The 15,236-nt window shown below is 37.1% G+C and overlaps 1 protein-coding gene across 8 annotated transcripts in view; it reads right to left on the bottom strand.

Moving 5' to 3' along the window:
- ROBO1 (roundabout guidance receptor 1) overlaps positions 1-15,236 on the bottom strand; it is a 701,856-nt gene that overhangs the window by 273,116 nt on the left and 413,504 nt on the right. The window lies entirely within an intron of this gene.

The following is a 15,236-nucleotide window of genomic DNA, read 5'->3' as shown; positions in this document are numbered from 1 at the left end:
GTTGGATCCCGACCTGCAAGCCCCACACGAGGCTATTCTTAGAGAATCAGTCTGATAATGGGGAACCATCATCACCTTTACAGTGTTTTTCATTAAAACTAATTATAAGGGGTTTATATAGTCATGTACCGGATTTGTTTGCATTTACATAGGATGTTAATCCAAGAAAGGTAAAAAACACTTTCTATACTTTAAGACTATCGCTATAAACAATTTGTGAAATACTACACTGCTACTTTCATCAATCATCTTACAAAACTTAATTCCAGGCTTTGTGTGTCTTTTGAAGCCAACTATGTTTACCTGAAAAATAATTTGGTTTCTACTGAACCACAACCTGAAAGAGACACACACACACACACACACAAAAGGCAGCTGCTGGCATTTCCTGCTGTTTATACTAAAGGTAAAAGCAACACTGCTCTGTAACCAGTGTTATGCTAAATTGCAATTCATTCAGTTTTATGCTGTTGGACATGCACTTCCTTTAGGGAAAGGGAAGGAATATGAGCAGCGTGGCCTTAAGTCCACACAGCAGAATCAAGCCAGGTAGAGCAGTAAGAGAAGAGGATGTGGATGCAGGGGGAAGAGCGGCATTTCCTGAGCAAACTGCAGCATTACCATAGCAATGCTCCAATTAGTGCCTCAAACAGATGTAAAAGGAATCAAACAAAAAATGCTTAGCAATGTGGATGGGAGGGACAATGAAGTGCTTGCCATTATATATATATATTTAAATGGCATCTTCTATTCGAAGGGAAGAGAAATTTCATTTCATAAACAACATTCTCCTCTCTGAAATGTCCCGAAATTGTAGCAAGCTGTTTAAATATACATATTCAAGCTACACCTTTTTTTTCTAAATAAACATAAGCTTCATTATTTTAATAACACTCTTCTTTTTTTCTTTAAGGCTGAATATTTTCTCAGAGAAAACATTCCCCCCCCTCTAGCATGCCTAAACCTGTGTTTGTAATGAAGGAGACAGGCAGTAGTAGAGGATTAAAGGCTTGTCTAAAAGGAGTTGCTGAGAATTGTCAAAACTATTGGCTATTCATGAGAAAGATAAATGTGCTAGGGTAAAAAAAAAAGAATGACAACAGACTTATTTGTATGCTGTGCAAGGATGAATCTATTTCACACTAAATAACGGGGTATCATGAACATAAAATATGGCAGTTTGTGATCTGGAAGAACAAGTACAACCTCACACCTATCTCAGAGAAAAGAATTTGAAGCAAGACAAAGATTTTGGAAGTAAAATATAGAAACTTTTACCTCAGGACAATGGATTTGCATTCAGGATTCAAGGATCCAATAAATAACCTAGCTCCACAGCTAGAACACTAGTGCACCAAAGAAGTAAGAAATATAATTGCCTATTATCTTTAAGAAACATTCCTTATAATATAGTAAGCTCTGCTACTTCAATGTATTACAAACAATATATTTGTATGCTCAGGAAATACCAAAATAAACCAGCAAAATTTATTTCCTTTCTACAAAAGCCTTTGGATAAAAGACAACAGGTGAAGAAAGCTGCCCAAGACAAAGTCATGAGCATCTGCATTCACCAATCAAAAAAAATCCATATAACAGAGGGAAAGCTGAAACTTACAAAGGACTCGAAACAGGCAATAGACCAATAACTGGCTATTTATGTACCTGTTAAAAAATACTAGAAAGCTTCAGCTATCTACCCTGAAATATCTTGGACCTGAAAACTCATACTAGATTAGTCATGTTAGCAATTCCCAAAACCAGCTCTCTCTCAATTCTGACACACACTGAAATATGAGTGCATCAAAACAAACTGCCATATGGAGCCTCTGACTTGACTGTTCTAACAAGTACTTAATGATTTTTGCATGATTTTATTTATCAAAATTACAAACTGAACTTTGAAGTCTATTCCCACGACAAATTGTTTTCATTTCATAGAAGGCAAGGAGAGAAAGAGCTTATCTTTAGAAACTAATATAATTCCTGCTTACCAGGTTTACTCCTTAAGACTGTGCAGAGTGAAAAAGTAAGATGAAAAAATATAATCAAAATAGTTAAGATTTTATCACTGTGGTGAGGGTATGTTAATACAGTGAGAGGAAATATATTACTAAATATAACCTAGAGAATTCTTGTCTTCTTGCTGCTCTTGAAATTGAAAAATGCTCTTTTATAATTATGTTGAGAAATGTGTAATTTTGTAGACTTCAATCACAAATATTGTAGTAAAAGTTACATGATTAGTACCAACACATTCCAAGCAGATGTGACACTTCCTACACAATTCCAAAATGATAAGGTAGTAACAAATATTACTACATAAAAGCTAGAATTTTTGCTGTTGGAAGCTGTTCTAACTATTGTAAACCAAACGTCATGCCAGCACTCCTATCACGGACAAATCAATCCAATCCATATTTCCAACTACACGTGAAAGTATCCAAACATTACCACAGGAAGAGCACTTGTAACATTTTAACAATCCAATGTCATGTTTCCTCTAATACAAATCAGCAGGGAAGATTAAGTGAATATTCAATACTTCTCAATAATCCCTAATAGAAGATAAATGCAGTGAGGATAGATAAAGAATTCTGTGGCGTTTTTATTGTTTTTCAGGGGTCTTTTTGTTGTTTTTCTTTTTAAATATTTAAAAGCACACACATACACAGAAAAACAAACTGAACTAGTGCTTCATTGTTAAAGGATATAAAAAATATTTATCCCTAGCACAACATTCCTTCAACTGCGAGACTGAAACCACTTCCTTATGATGGCAAGATAACATTGGCTACACTCTAATTTTCCATTCAAGTTGCTGAATGGAGTCTTGTTCCAGGGCTACACCCAAAAAGGTAGAATTATTTCAGAAGTCAGTATGTAGCTATTTTAATAAATCTTGTTCTTCAGACTCTCTATCAAGTTCTTTCATGCTAGGAATATTTCCTTAAAAACCAAATACAGCTAGAGAAGCACCTACTTTTTAGGGAATGCACATAATTAAAGGTGGCCACTGTATCAGAGAGGCCTAATACAGAGGAATTAATTAGCTCAAGTGTTGAATACTTCCCAGATTACTATTGCTTCTGATGGCTGGGTGCTGTGATCTTCTTCCATGGCTTTCATGGCATTCTAATTGGTGATTATTTAATCCCATTAAAACAAACACACACAGTAACCCCAAAGAAAACCCCCCAAAAACAACAACAACAATCACCAAACCACAACACAACCACAAAAAGCAACACAAAAGCAACCTGAATCTTAGGTTAAACAGGTGGCTATTTACACCAGGTCAAACCAAAAGAGCCCATAAAATCATCTTTATTCAGTCAATGCAAAACAAAAGTGAAGAAAAATCCTGAATGATTAATCTTTCTAGATTGCAGCTAATTAAAACATACGCTCCTTAAATTACAGCTCTGTTGACATCCCACACATAACACACTAGCAAGAAGAGGTGAATACATGACATCAACAGCTGTTTAAATGCACAGTTTCCAAAATAATCTGTTTGAAAATTCTGACGCCCTGTATCAGGTTCCAATTCAGAAATAAACTTCAATTCACTCTTCACCTTTTTCCCCTAATTTCTTTTCATTGATGAGGAGAATTTTTTTAAAGTTTCATGGTTTTTAAGTCTATATGCTTTACAAGCCTAACATATTCTCTGAAACTGAATCATATCTATGGAAACCGAGAAACTCTCTATGCAATCTTTCAGGTGTGTGAACACACTAGCACACACCTTTTGACACTTGTCACACCCAAACTGTGGAAACATTCATAGAATGGCCTGGGTTTGAAGGAACCTTCAACAACATCCTGTTCCAGTTGCCTGCCATGGGCAGGGACACCTTCCCACTAGACCAGGTTGATCAGAGCCCCATCCATCCTGGCCTTGAACACTGCTTCCTTTAGTTTAATTCACCCCAGAAACAAACAGGCCTCTAATACTCTTACTTGGTGTGTAATGACACAGAAAACAAAGTTTGGGAGGAAAGGAGTTTGGTTTGACACCTGCCCTGAAAATGGGTATTAGTCCTCAAGACAGACAAGTCATTTCACTGGCTACAAATATTAGCAAAATAGCAGTATTAACACCGACAATATTTAACCCAACTTCTTAAATAGAAATGGCTTTTGATCGTACTTTATCCCCAAGGGTATTGCTTCATATTTAAAAAAAAATAATTAACTTGGTATGTAACTTAAGACTAAAATAATAATTTCCTACACTACAATATACATAAAGGCATAATTTTGCTTAACAGTTGCCAGGGAACTATGTACGTTCCAAAACATACCAGATACATTATATAATATCTGACTTTCAAAACAAAATACATATGTATTTCAGAGACATACCTTAACATGTTCAAAGAAAAGTTAACTCAAGCTGTAATTAAAATAAGTAGGGCAGGGCAAGCAAGACGTCTGGAATAGACTGCTTAAAAGAAAAAAAACAAAACTAAGTGAAGCACTAAATGACAGAGCAATCACACAACCAACAAGCCAAACCAAGAAATTTTTCTGTTGTTATCTCCCACAACATTATCCATGCTAAGGAGCCTCAGATCAGGAAGGAAGTAACTGTCGAGGAAGTCCTGCACACAAGGCTTGTTTCTGACTAATTAGCGGAGATCACGTGTCGCTGAGGTCCTCTCTGTCTCTAACCCTCTGTCACCCTTCCATCACACTTGCTGTGTTAAGCACTGCTTCACAATCTGCTGACATCCAGCTGCCTTCAAATCCCCACTGGTCTGGAGCTAGAAAATTACTTCCTAATCAGCAGGCACACAGCTCAGGGCAGACCTTTGGACCACCACCACTGCTGCTGTCCAGTTGATGTACAGAAGGCAAGAGAATTCTCATGCTGTGAAGAAGACACCAAACAAAACAGGTACCTGTGCTGGAGGATGTGCCCTCATTACAGACAAATGTCATAGAGACCTGACTTAGCTCTGACTGCAGCCCTTGCGAATTTAAGGCCATGCTTAGGTTACCCAAAACACAAAACTACATAGAATCCGGCTTCCTTATATATACAAAGCACATTACAGAGCTGGGAAAAAAGAAATATTGAGGAGACTCTCTTTGCATTTGACTTTCTTTACAACCTTGAATTCATACAGCCACCAGATTAAATGTCTGTGACTCAAAGATTCTCTTACGAGTCCCAAATACAAATGGCAACTAGTCTTACACAGTCAACCAGGGTGCAATTCACAAAAAAACCCCACCAAAAAAAAAAAAACCCCAAACAAAACACAAAAACAAAACCCCCACAACATGATATTCTCGATACCATTTTGAATTATCCAGAAAAAAATTCAGGCTAAACATTTAATTTGAAGTGCTTGTGGAAGGGGGAAAGTAGCAAAGCTCCTGATTATGTGTTTATGAATGTTTAAAAAGTAAAACGATGCCATATTCCCAGAGCTATTTGATCACAAAAACAGGAAATACACACTAAAGAGTAAACATCTTGCATAGTTGCACCTAGTATAAATACAGAGCAATTGGTATGCAAAGCACCTCAGTAAGAAACTTCAATGCATCTGCTTACAGGGGGAACCAAAGTACTGGGCAGTGAAGAGCTGCAATTCAAACTGAACAAAACAAAATTTTCCAGGCCTGCAAATAACATTAAAACCAGGTAACCACATCATCTCATCAGTTGGAAGAGTTTAGTCTTAGAGTCCCTGGCTAGAGCTGAATCGTTAAGGACAACAACAACACTGAGTCGCTTGGCGTCATGTTCCCTCATTTAATGCACACTCTTCCAACAGGTGTGTATGCAGTACACTGTGGAATTCATTTTTTCTTTTTATTTGTACCTTTTTTAAGTAGTGCACAGTCTAGTCACTAAAAGCATCTGACTCCTCTTAAAAGCCTTACAAGACAGCATTGCTTGATGACATTAGATTAGGAAACTAATGGCTGAGCTGCTCTGACATGGCTTTTGCAGTCACCAGATTTGTCATCTAGCTTGCCAGAACAGCCAGAGTTTTCATTTGATCCGTAAGGTTATTATTTTTTGAACAATAGAAAATTGTGTTACCGGTCTTGCAATTTCCTGTGACATACATTTGCATCTGTAAGGACCAGGCTGACCCAAGCCTGCCTTTGATGAAGTAGTTTTGAATGCACAGAGCATACAGCCTCATGAGGCTCATCAAAGGTGTAACCAGTCTACATTCTGTTCTTTTACTATTTAAGAGCATCAAGTAAACACTAACTACGACACAGCCATGTAAGCTTTTGGGGTTAAACACAGCGTTTATTTAATTTTCACTAATATTAAAACCCCTGGGGTCCGTGATGCCTCTGGTTCTGTGAGCAAGGCAAGGTAGAGTTAGCAGTCTCCGCCAAAAGCAATCTTCAGCCTCCTCCAGCTAGAAGCTGTTAATTATGTCAGTCATGCTGAATGCTGACTGACAATTTTGTGTTGTGAAGTGATACCCACTCATTTTATTAGCAAAGAGAGGATCTGGAGTGCGAAGCTGAAACACCTATTATCCCTTTATTTCCAAAACAGCAACAGTTTACAAGCTTTCTCTAGGTGAATAAAACTCTACTTTCACTAAACACCATTGGGATGTAGGAATGTTAACTTCTTCCTCAGAAGAGAGGGAGAAGAAAACTAATAGAAAACACCTCACTGGTTTTGAACTTCTCTTGCTGGATAAGCACTTCCCTTTGAGTTTTCCAGTTGCTCATCTACTTGGGGCAGATTCTCAAGTGAAGTAAATTAACAGCGGCTCATTGACTTCACTAGAACTACACTCATTTACAACAGTTAAAGCTGACCTACATTAAAGCAGCATTTCACACCAAGGAAGAGCTGCTTGGAGCCAGTTGGAGCCAGGAACTGCAGGGTGTTTCTTCCTCATACTTAGTCATTATATTGAACACCCATCTTCCTCTTCTGCAAGAGCCTGAAGACCTCTTTAGTGACAGCTCATATAACCAGACATTTCTAACTGGGCAACCCCAGCCAGCTCTCAGCTGGGAAATGGCTGCACAAAGCCTCTGAAAGCCTGAGCAACTGCCCTGGAAACTTCTGTGAGGGAGTGGTGCCTCTGCTTGCCAGACTAAGTTCCAGAACTCCATTTCCAATTCAAGTCTCATGGGTTTTGCCAGCCCTCCTTCTTTAGCCAGTCAGGGACATGTTCTGTCTGGAGCTGCTGGTTTGCCCTGACTGTTGATGTACCATAATGAAAAGAGGCTCAACACAAGGAGTCAGAGATGAGTCAAAGGGAAAAGAAACAAAATTCCTGTCATTCAGAAGGGAGAACTGTACCCCTATACCCTAGAATTTCTTCTCTACCGTGCATAAATGTGAGTCTGAATACATAATCCAAACCACTAACGAAGAAAACAATCAAACCCCACAACCACTGGAACTAAATGAAGATGTATTATACTTGGGGAGATATACCACAACACTCAAGGTCAGGTTAGACAGAGCTCTGAGCAACCTGATGAAGTTGAAGATGTCCCTGCTCACTGAGGGGGGAGTTGGACAAGTGATCTTCAGAAGGTCCCTTCCAATTCAAACTATTCTATGATTCATGAGTGCAAGAAATATATAAACACTCCCCAGCAAATAAAAATAATATTCAATGGACATAAATAGAAATACAAAATTTTGTGGAGAAGCCTCAGTTTGAACCAGAGGCAAAACCAAACACTGCCTACCCACAAATTTTTAAGGAATAGGCTCAGGGAAAGCTACAGAGATGTTAACTGCACAAAGCCAAACACCACAGAATCACTCAGGAGAAACAGGCATCCCCAAGAGAAGCCTGTACTTCACACTTTTCACCTTTCCCCATCAACTGGTTAGAAGAGGATATGGAAGCTGCACTCAAATTTTGATATCAAATGAGCACGCCCTTGTTCTGGATTTCTTTTCTTTTGGTTTTTTTTTTTTTTTTTTTTTTTTTTTTTTGTTTGTTTGTTTTTTTTTAATCTGAGGGGTTTTGTTGCTGTTGTTTGGGGTTTTTTTTTTTTTAATTATCTTAACCTAGTTAAATCAATTCTTACACTTACCAAGGCATGACATTGTTTACATAGGACTAAGTGCAAAACCCTGACCTCTGTATTTCCACCATGACCTCAGAGAATAGAGCCCACTCACCCTACCCCAGTTCTTACAACTTTAATTATGTTCGACAAGGCTGCTGTGCTTTAAAGGTATCATTTACCGAGACTAAAAGATGTTTATTTTTATTCCCGTTAATCACTTCCCTTTTGTTTCATTCCATTTATACACCCTGGCTTTTGCACTCAGAATTGCTATCAGATTAGATCACTTCAGATGCAGCTGAACTGAACAGCTTCTTATGCTACTATATAGTCCCATAAAAATCCACACTATTTAACTTTTAGCCAATGTAAATAGAATTGATCACAGAAATTCAAAAGAGTTTCCCAATTGCTAGGCTATTTAAGAAATCTTTAAGGGTAAGTGAGGGCAATACCTGGACAGGGCACAGGGACAGGCCCTACCTGTCTCATTAGTTACAATTTTGACATCATAAATTGGGCTGATACCTTGAAAAAAAATTCCAGCCTTTCTGCATAACTTCCCTGTCATCCAAAAAATGGCCATTCTCTTCCCACATGCTGTTGAACTTACACTTTCAGGAATATGGTTTAGTCAGAAAATTGAGTGAAAATCCAAGGTATCAATGCTACTTTAGAACTATCTATAAGAAAAGTTTAAACACTCTAGGAGAGTTTTATGTGTTACCTCAACAGGTTCTTCGAATTATTTAATGGCATTATGAGGAAATCTACAAAAATACATTAATGCGAAAAGTTAAGCTACAATAGTTTAAAGCCATTATCATTTAGTTTATCATTATCACTTAGTTTAAAGCCATTATCCTTTCACTTTATATTTAGATGATGAAGAGCCCAAAGAGAAGTTATTAGATTCAGCCTATTTAATGGAACTTCTAAATTGAAGTAAAAAGTGTGTAGTTTTAACTTTATGGCAAACTGCACAATATTCCTGTTTTTTTTTCTGTACCACAAGCTACTTGCTCATTAGACACAAATGGGTAGAAAACAAGACTTTCTTTGTTTGCATACATTAACTTAAAGCTGTAAAACTCATTCAGCCAAACTTTCACCTTTAAACCTTAACCTGATTTGTAACAACATTTGTAGCCTCTAAAGTTACACTGCATGCACCCAGACAGAGTTAATCACCCTTCACTTTTGATACGTAGAATAATGATCTACCACTTAAACTTGAGCCCTTAAAAGCCTGAAGAAAGCTATGTACATATCTGTGTCTTAAATCAGTAGCAAAATAACGAAACTCTACCTAGCAGTGACCAGTTGAAAAGCAAAACAAAAAGAAACATACAACTTGTAGCTCATGGAAGTTGTAAATAAGTGCATTTCAAGTCTCCTCAGACGAAATTCTTGCTTCCCAGCACATGCTATTGATCAGACACCTGGTACTTCTAGGGAAAAGGACAAGTCACAGGGGAAGGTCTGGTTTTATTTTTTGTGTAATTTAAAACTTTGTAAGGAAATTAAAAAAAATTAGTAGAGATTTGAAAATAACGTTCTAAAAGCTGATGAGCTTATTGTCCTTATTGTCATTTTAAATTTAGAATACATTATGGCTCCCTTCAAACACTGTCTAGTAGGAACCAGATTGTATTAGTTTTCAAAACTGAGCAACAGTGACAGTTGAGGATTTTTGGTATCTAAAAAAATCACAACTATGGGAAACAAACTCTTGGATTTATGCATTATACTTCCCTAAATGCTACCAAAAAAAAAAATATACTGTACAGCACAGGAAAATTCCAAACCAGAAATGTTTTGAAAAAGCTATTAGAGACAAACATACCAAAAAAAAAAAAAAAAAAAAAAAAAAAAAAAAAAAAAAACAAAAAAACCAGACAAAAATGAGGAGCTAAAACGAAACCAGTTTGGCTGTTCTGGAAGCACAGGAAAGATTGACTACCACATAAAAAACACCAACAGCACCAACAACACACAAGAAATCCAATCTTGCAATCAACAAAAAAAGGGAACCTAAATCACAAAATTTTATAAGCCATTAAATGCTTCTCATTTTTTAAGTTAAGAATGCTTCTCATTTTAAGTTAAGAAGAACAGTTAGTAATCATCTCTTTCCCCATTATTAAGGTTTCTATGTAACATCATGTAGAGTAAGTGACACACAACTTGAGCTTCTGCAAAGTAAGATAAAAACTGACATCAATAGCCAAACCTCCTCCGACTTTAAGGGGCTGAAAACTCATCCAGATTTTATTTCCTCAGGCCACAAAAGGAATGAGTTGCTGCTTCTCTTTCATTTATGCTACTAAAGAAGAGGGAGCTATTTTTATTTTCTCTTTATTACTGCTTTAAAAAAAAGAAAAACAAAAAAGGAATCCTCAATTTAAAACAAGTTTTAACAAGTACGATAAAGTCTGCACACATAATACACTGGGTGGAGTAAAAGCCCTCAGAAACACTGCACAGAGCCAATAATGGACTTGTCGCCAACACCCTGTGATTTCATGACTGCCAGAACAAAAACAAATGCCACGTTCAGTTCATTGCAAAGAAAGGGACTCATTAACTTGATGTGGCTTTTTACTTGACCTTAGTAAGGTGAGTAAAATAAAATTTCATTTTATGAGATTCGAAATGATCAGCTGCATGCCTACAGGAATTGTGATGAAATGACCAAGTGAAATTACTAACTCTGCTTAACTCTAATTATTACTAGACTGTAGGTCACTGTGAATTTCTAGCTGAGAGGTTGCTGCTTTCCTTCCTGTAATGAGGTAACAGACAAATAAACTCTAAGTGTCTTTCTGGAAACTGATGTAAAATAAAATGTAAATTTCTGTCAAAGACAGAAATATCAATCCTGAAGACACAATAATTTCAGTGCAGACTTTAATCTAATCTTTTTGGAATAATAATCAACTTCATAGACATTTAAACAGTCATTTCCCCCCCAAAAAAATTCAGAGTTATTATTCAAAAATCAAACAAACATTCACACTATCAATAAGCCTTAAAGTAAAACAATTAAAAAAAACAAACAACAAAAAAACCAAACAAAAAACCCCCACCACCACGAACACAAACGAACAGAAAACCCAACAACAACAACACAAAACAAACAAACAAACAAAAAAAAACAACAAAAAAAAAACCAACAAGCAAACAACCCCAAGTTTCCTGTGAAAATAATGCTCACTCTTTTTGGTCACAACATTAAAGCACCAGGTCAACCTCCCTACCTTGGCTGTCCCAGCAAATGCAGGGGGAAAAAACTAATCCCCATCTGATATGAGGCACTGGAGGGTGGATGAGGATTAAAAAGTCTTCCACATTATGGTCATGAGAACCACATTAGAGTCTGAATGAAAAGATTAAAAAAAAAAAAAACCCAAACTTTCTTATTTTCTGCTGAACACCCCACCATCCCCTCCCCAAATAAAAGCAAGATAGTCACTAAACAAGTAAAAAAAAAATAGCAATCCAGAAGCCAAAACTGTTGTGAGCAGAGATTTTTCAGCAGTGCACTTAGGGAACTTCATCCCCTAGCAGGTAGAAATTAAAGTGGAATTCTATTTGAGCTCCAGAGGGATAATACCTTACTCTAGCTCCCTTTTATTTTTTACCTAGATGAACTTGCTGTGGAAAGGTCAACCATTTTAAGCAATAGTACCATTAACGATGCCACTATTTGTTTCTTTTCGCAATTCTGAAAAAAATCCCCATCTAACACTCGAACACACACTTCAATAGTTTCTGTACTTGCTCTATTAAAAACTTGAAAGTAAACAGAAGTGTGTGTACTGTAATCCTCCTACAGAGTAACAGCCTTTGAGCATTTTGAACATTTATTCCTGATATGACACCAAACTGTATCACCATTCAGCTCAGCAACTGCCAGAATCATGCTCAAGGAAAGTTAAAGTGCTCACTACGTCCCTAAGCTTGTTTCACTTTATATGTTTCAATATTTGCTTTCTGCACAGGTAACAGAGATTAACATTCATGAGTGGGAGAGAAAACAGAAATCACTATTTTCTGAAGTCTTCTAAAAAGCAAAGTACTCACCAGCAGCATAATCTCATCCTGCATACTCCTTCCCATTTCAAGGCCTGCATTGCTACATACACGTTTGAAAAGTCACAAAACTCTCCTCAAAACAATTACTCAGAAGTTCATCTCTTAGTTTCTAAGCTTAACAGCAGCACTTAACAGATTTCTCCTTGTATCAAAGGGTAGGGAAGACTTCATTCCACCCTCTGTATTCAAGAGGTAAATAGCAGCATTGGTTCCTTCTTTCTGCTTTGTATCTACTTTTACATTTCTCCTTTTAATTTTTAAAGGCTGTATAACCTGAGCAATGAGCCTCATTAATCACTACTGAATGATTTAACCCAGCCATTCAGTTCCAGATGCCACTCGGTGCTAGAGATATGCTAATTCCTTCCAAGCTTCACGTCCTTTTGCAGTTGAAACCATAATTTTCCACATTGGTGAAGACAAGATTTTACTCCACACATGGGGCCTCCTGCCAATCACTTTTATGCCTAGCATAGTGCAAGTTTCATTCCACAGCTACATCAGGCCTTTTTGTCAAACCTGTTCATTATAAACATCCTCACTCCTACATTCTGCTGCTACAGCATCATAGTCCCACAAACTCAACCCTCTCCTGTGCCAACTCCTGCATCGGGAAGCAAACAGTAAAGCAGGTTGTTACTATCCCTACTTACTTTGTTTCCTTTTCTTCTTGTTTCCTCACACTACTTTTAATTTTTTTCCCCTTCATCACCTCCTACCATTAAACACTTTGATTATGAAGTACCTGTCAGCTGCAGCTCCTAGGGCCTTAGATATATTCCAAACCCGAAAAGTTGCACTGACAGAGTTGTTTTGCGAGTGGGAGGCGAGGGGAGAAGCATTCAGAATTTGCAAATTCCAGTTCTGAACCTGCCTGGCATCCAAGAGATCTCCTAGCACAAAGCTAGGCCAGGTGCCAAGCTTAATACCAGGTTCCAAAAGGTGATGATAGAAGAAAAAGCTTGGTGACATTGCTGAGCACTTGATCTAAAAATAGGATTTTGAGACCTTGTATTACGCTTTCAGCACATAAATACAGGCCCAACTGTAGATTTGGGGGCTGCTATCCTCATCTTGGGTTTACGTGCTTGGGCTTATTTGGCCAACAGAAGATGTCTGGGTTGAAAAGTCTGCTTTTGACCAGTGTTAGTAAAATGCCCTACAAAAGTGGCAAGCTGAAAAGTTTCTAAAAGAATACCTACTCAAACACATTTTTGACTGGCTTCTCACCCTTCACAGAGCTAAAGAGGCCCATGCAAATTCAAAGTTATACAGCTTTTTTAAGTTAATTGGCTCTTAAGTCAATGTTCACTACAATCTCAACTTTCAGACAGGCTAAGAACCCACAATGATCCACAAACATTTGCAACTGAAGATAAAATCAAACACTTTAGGAAACTTAATTTAAACACTAGAATCAAGATTTTCAACAGGTACTACTGATTTTAAGTGGCTCCAAATTTAGACTGTAGGTTCCCAACTTGAACAACTCACAATGCCCTGGAATCCAAAAATCTGAGGTCCAGTGACTACTGAAATCCAAGCCATTCTTGCAAGCATGTCCATCTGGTCACTATCAAACACCATTTCTTTCTCCTTTCACCTACTTCCAGAACAAAGTAAAGTTGAGCCAATGCACATCTTTAGGCCTACATTAAATTCTTACCCATGTATCAAAACCTAATTTCTAAGACAAAAACTGTTCATGTCTATTATGTTACTGTAGAAGCAAATAGTAAAATTTAAGTCTTCTATACACGAGTTTATAACCATGAACTGCTCTATGTGTCTAATCTTCAATATAAAGGCATCTAAGCAATTAGATGAGATGCAATATAACTGACCCAGAATCTAAAATAAATACCTTGCCTGAGGACATGCAAATTTCAGAAGGCACAAAAATGCCAGCCAAGCAAGTTTTAATGCAATACTAGCATGAAACAGTTTAACAGTACTACAGAAATCACAATTCTGATTTATGTACAAGACAGTCAAGGGAGCAAAAGACAAAGACTACAGAATTGAGCAACATGAAAAGAATACAGACTATACAGTTCTCTCAGATGGCTGTCATGGATGACTCCAGCCTGCACTGGTAAGACACTCATCCCTGCCATACGCTGCACTGCATGTCTGGAAATATAGGTTGTTCCACAACTGAGCTTATTCCACTGCTAATTCACTGGGCAGGATGAAGAAAATAAAATATCAAGTTTAAGATTTTAAATCCAGAGCTCAGCACAGGCTTGTCAGATTTACAGATCTTTAATCTACAGTCAGGGGTGTTCATATTATTTTAATCATTCACAATATTAGCATTAGACTTAAGGTAATGCAATACCATATTGAGCAAATACTTCCCAACCAAAAAGGGCAGCTTGAATAATTTTGCATATCTGACTATTCATTTCTTCAAAGAACGTATATGCATTTCAAAAATGCAACAGTCCAGACAACAGGCTTGTTTTCCGATTAAGAATATTCATACCACTTCAATAATAATAATGCATTCAACTACCCATTTTGGTCTAAGCTGAATTTATAGCAAGTTGTACTAAAATGAAACGCTCTCTTAATCTCATTTACAGTTATTTACTTAAATGTAAATAAATATAAACATTTAACATAGTACAAAAAGCTCTATGCCCTACAGAGGTGTAAAGTCTGGTGGCAGAAAACAAGATTTAAATGGGAGTACCTCGTGGAACTTACCTCTACCACCAGTGAACAAACCCATAGAGGTTCTCTCCTATTGTTTAGATATGGAATACAGTACTTTTTTATGGAATTTCTTTGAATGCTAAGTAAGGAAGAAATCTTCAGCAATACATTTACTATTACATGAAAGTACAGACGCTAATACAAGAATTCTATACATGTCAGCCTTCTGAATGAGAAGATAAATACCTAAGATGCCTTTATTTAAAAACAGAAAAAGTTTTACGCACTAGTTGTTTAGAGTTTATATATACAAAAAATCCCTTAAGATAAAGCCCAAATGTGTTAAAAATTAGGTAGGAGATGACATCCATGGTATTGCTGTTACCAAAATCCATGTACTGAATATTTACATCTGAAGGTGAAGGCATGCCCAAGTTGCA

This window comes from Corvus moneduloides, chromosome 2 (genome assembly GCF_009650955.1).
Source record: "Corvus moneduloides isolate bCorMon1 chromosome 2, bCorMon1.pri, whole genome shotgun sequence".
NCBI lineage: Eukaryota > Metazoa > Chordata > Aves > Passeriformes > Corvidae > Corvus > Corvus moneduloides.
This window is presented reverse-complemented; position numbering and strand designations above follow the sequence as displayed.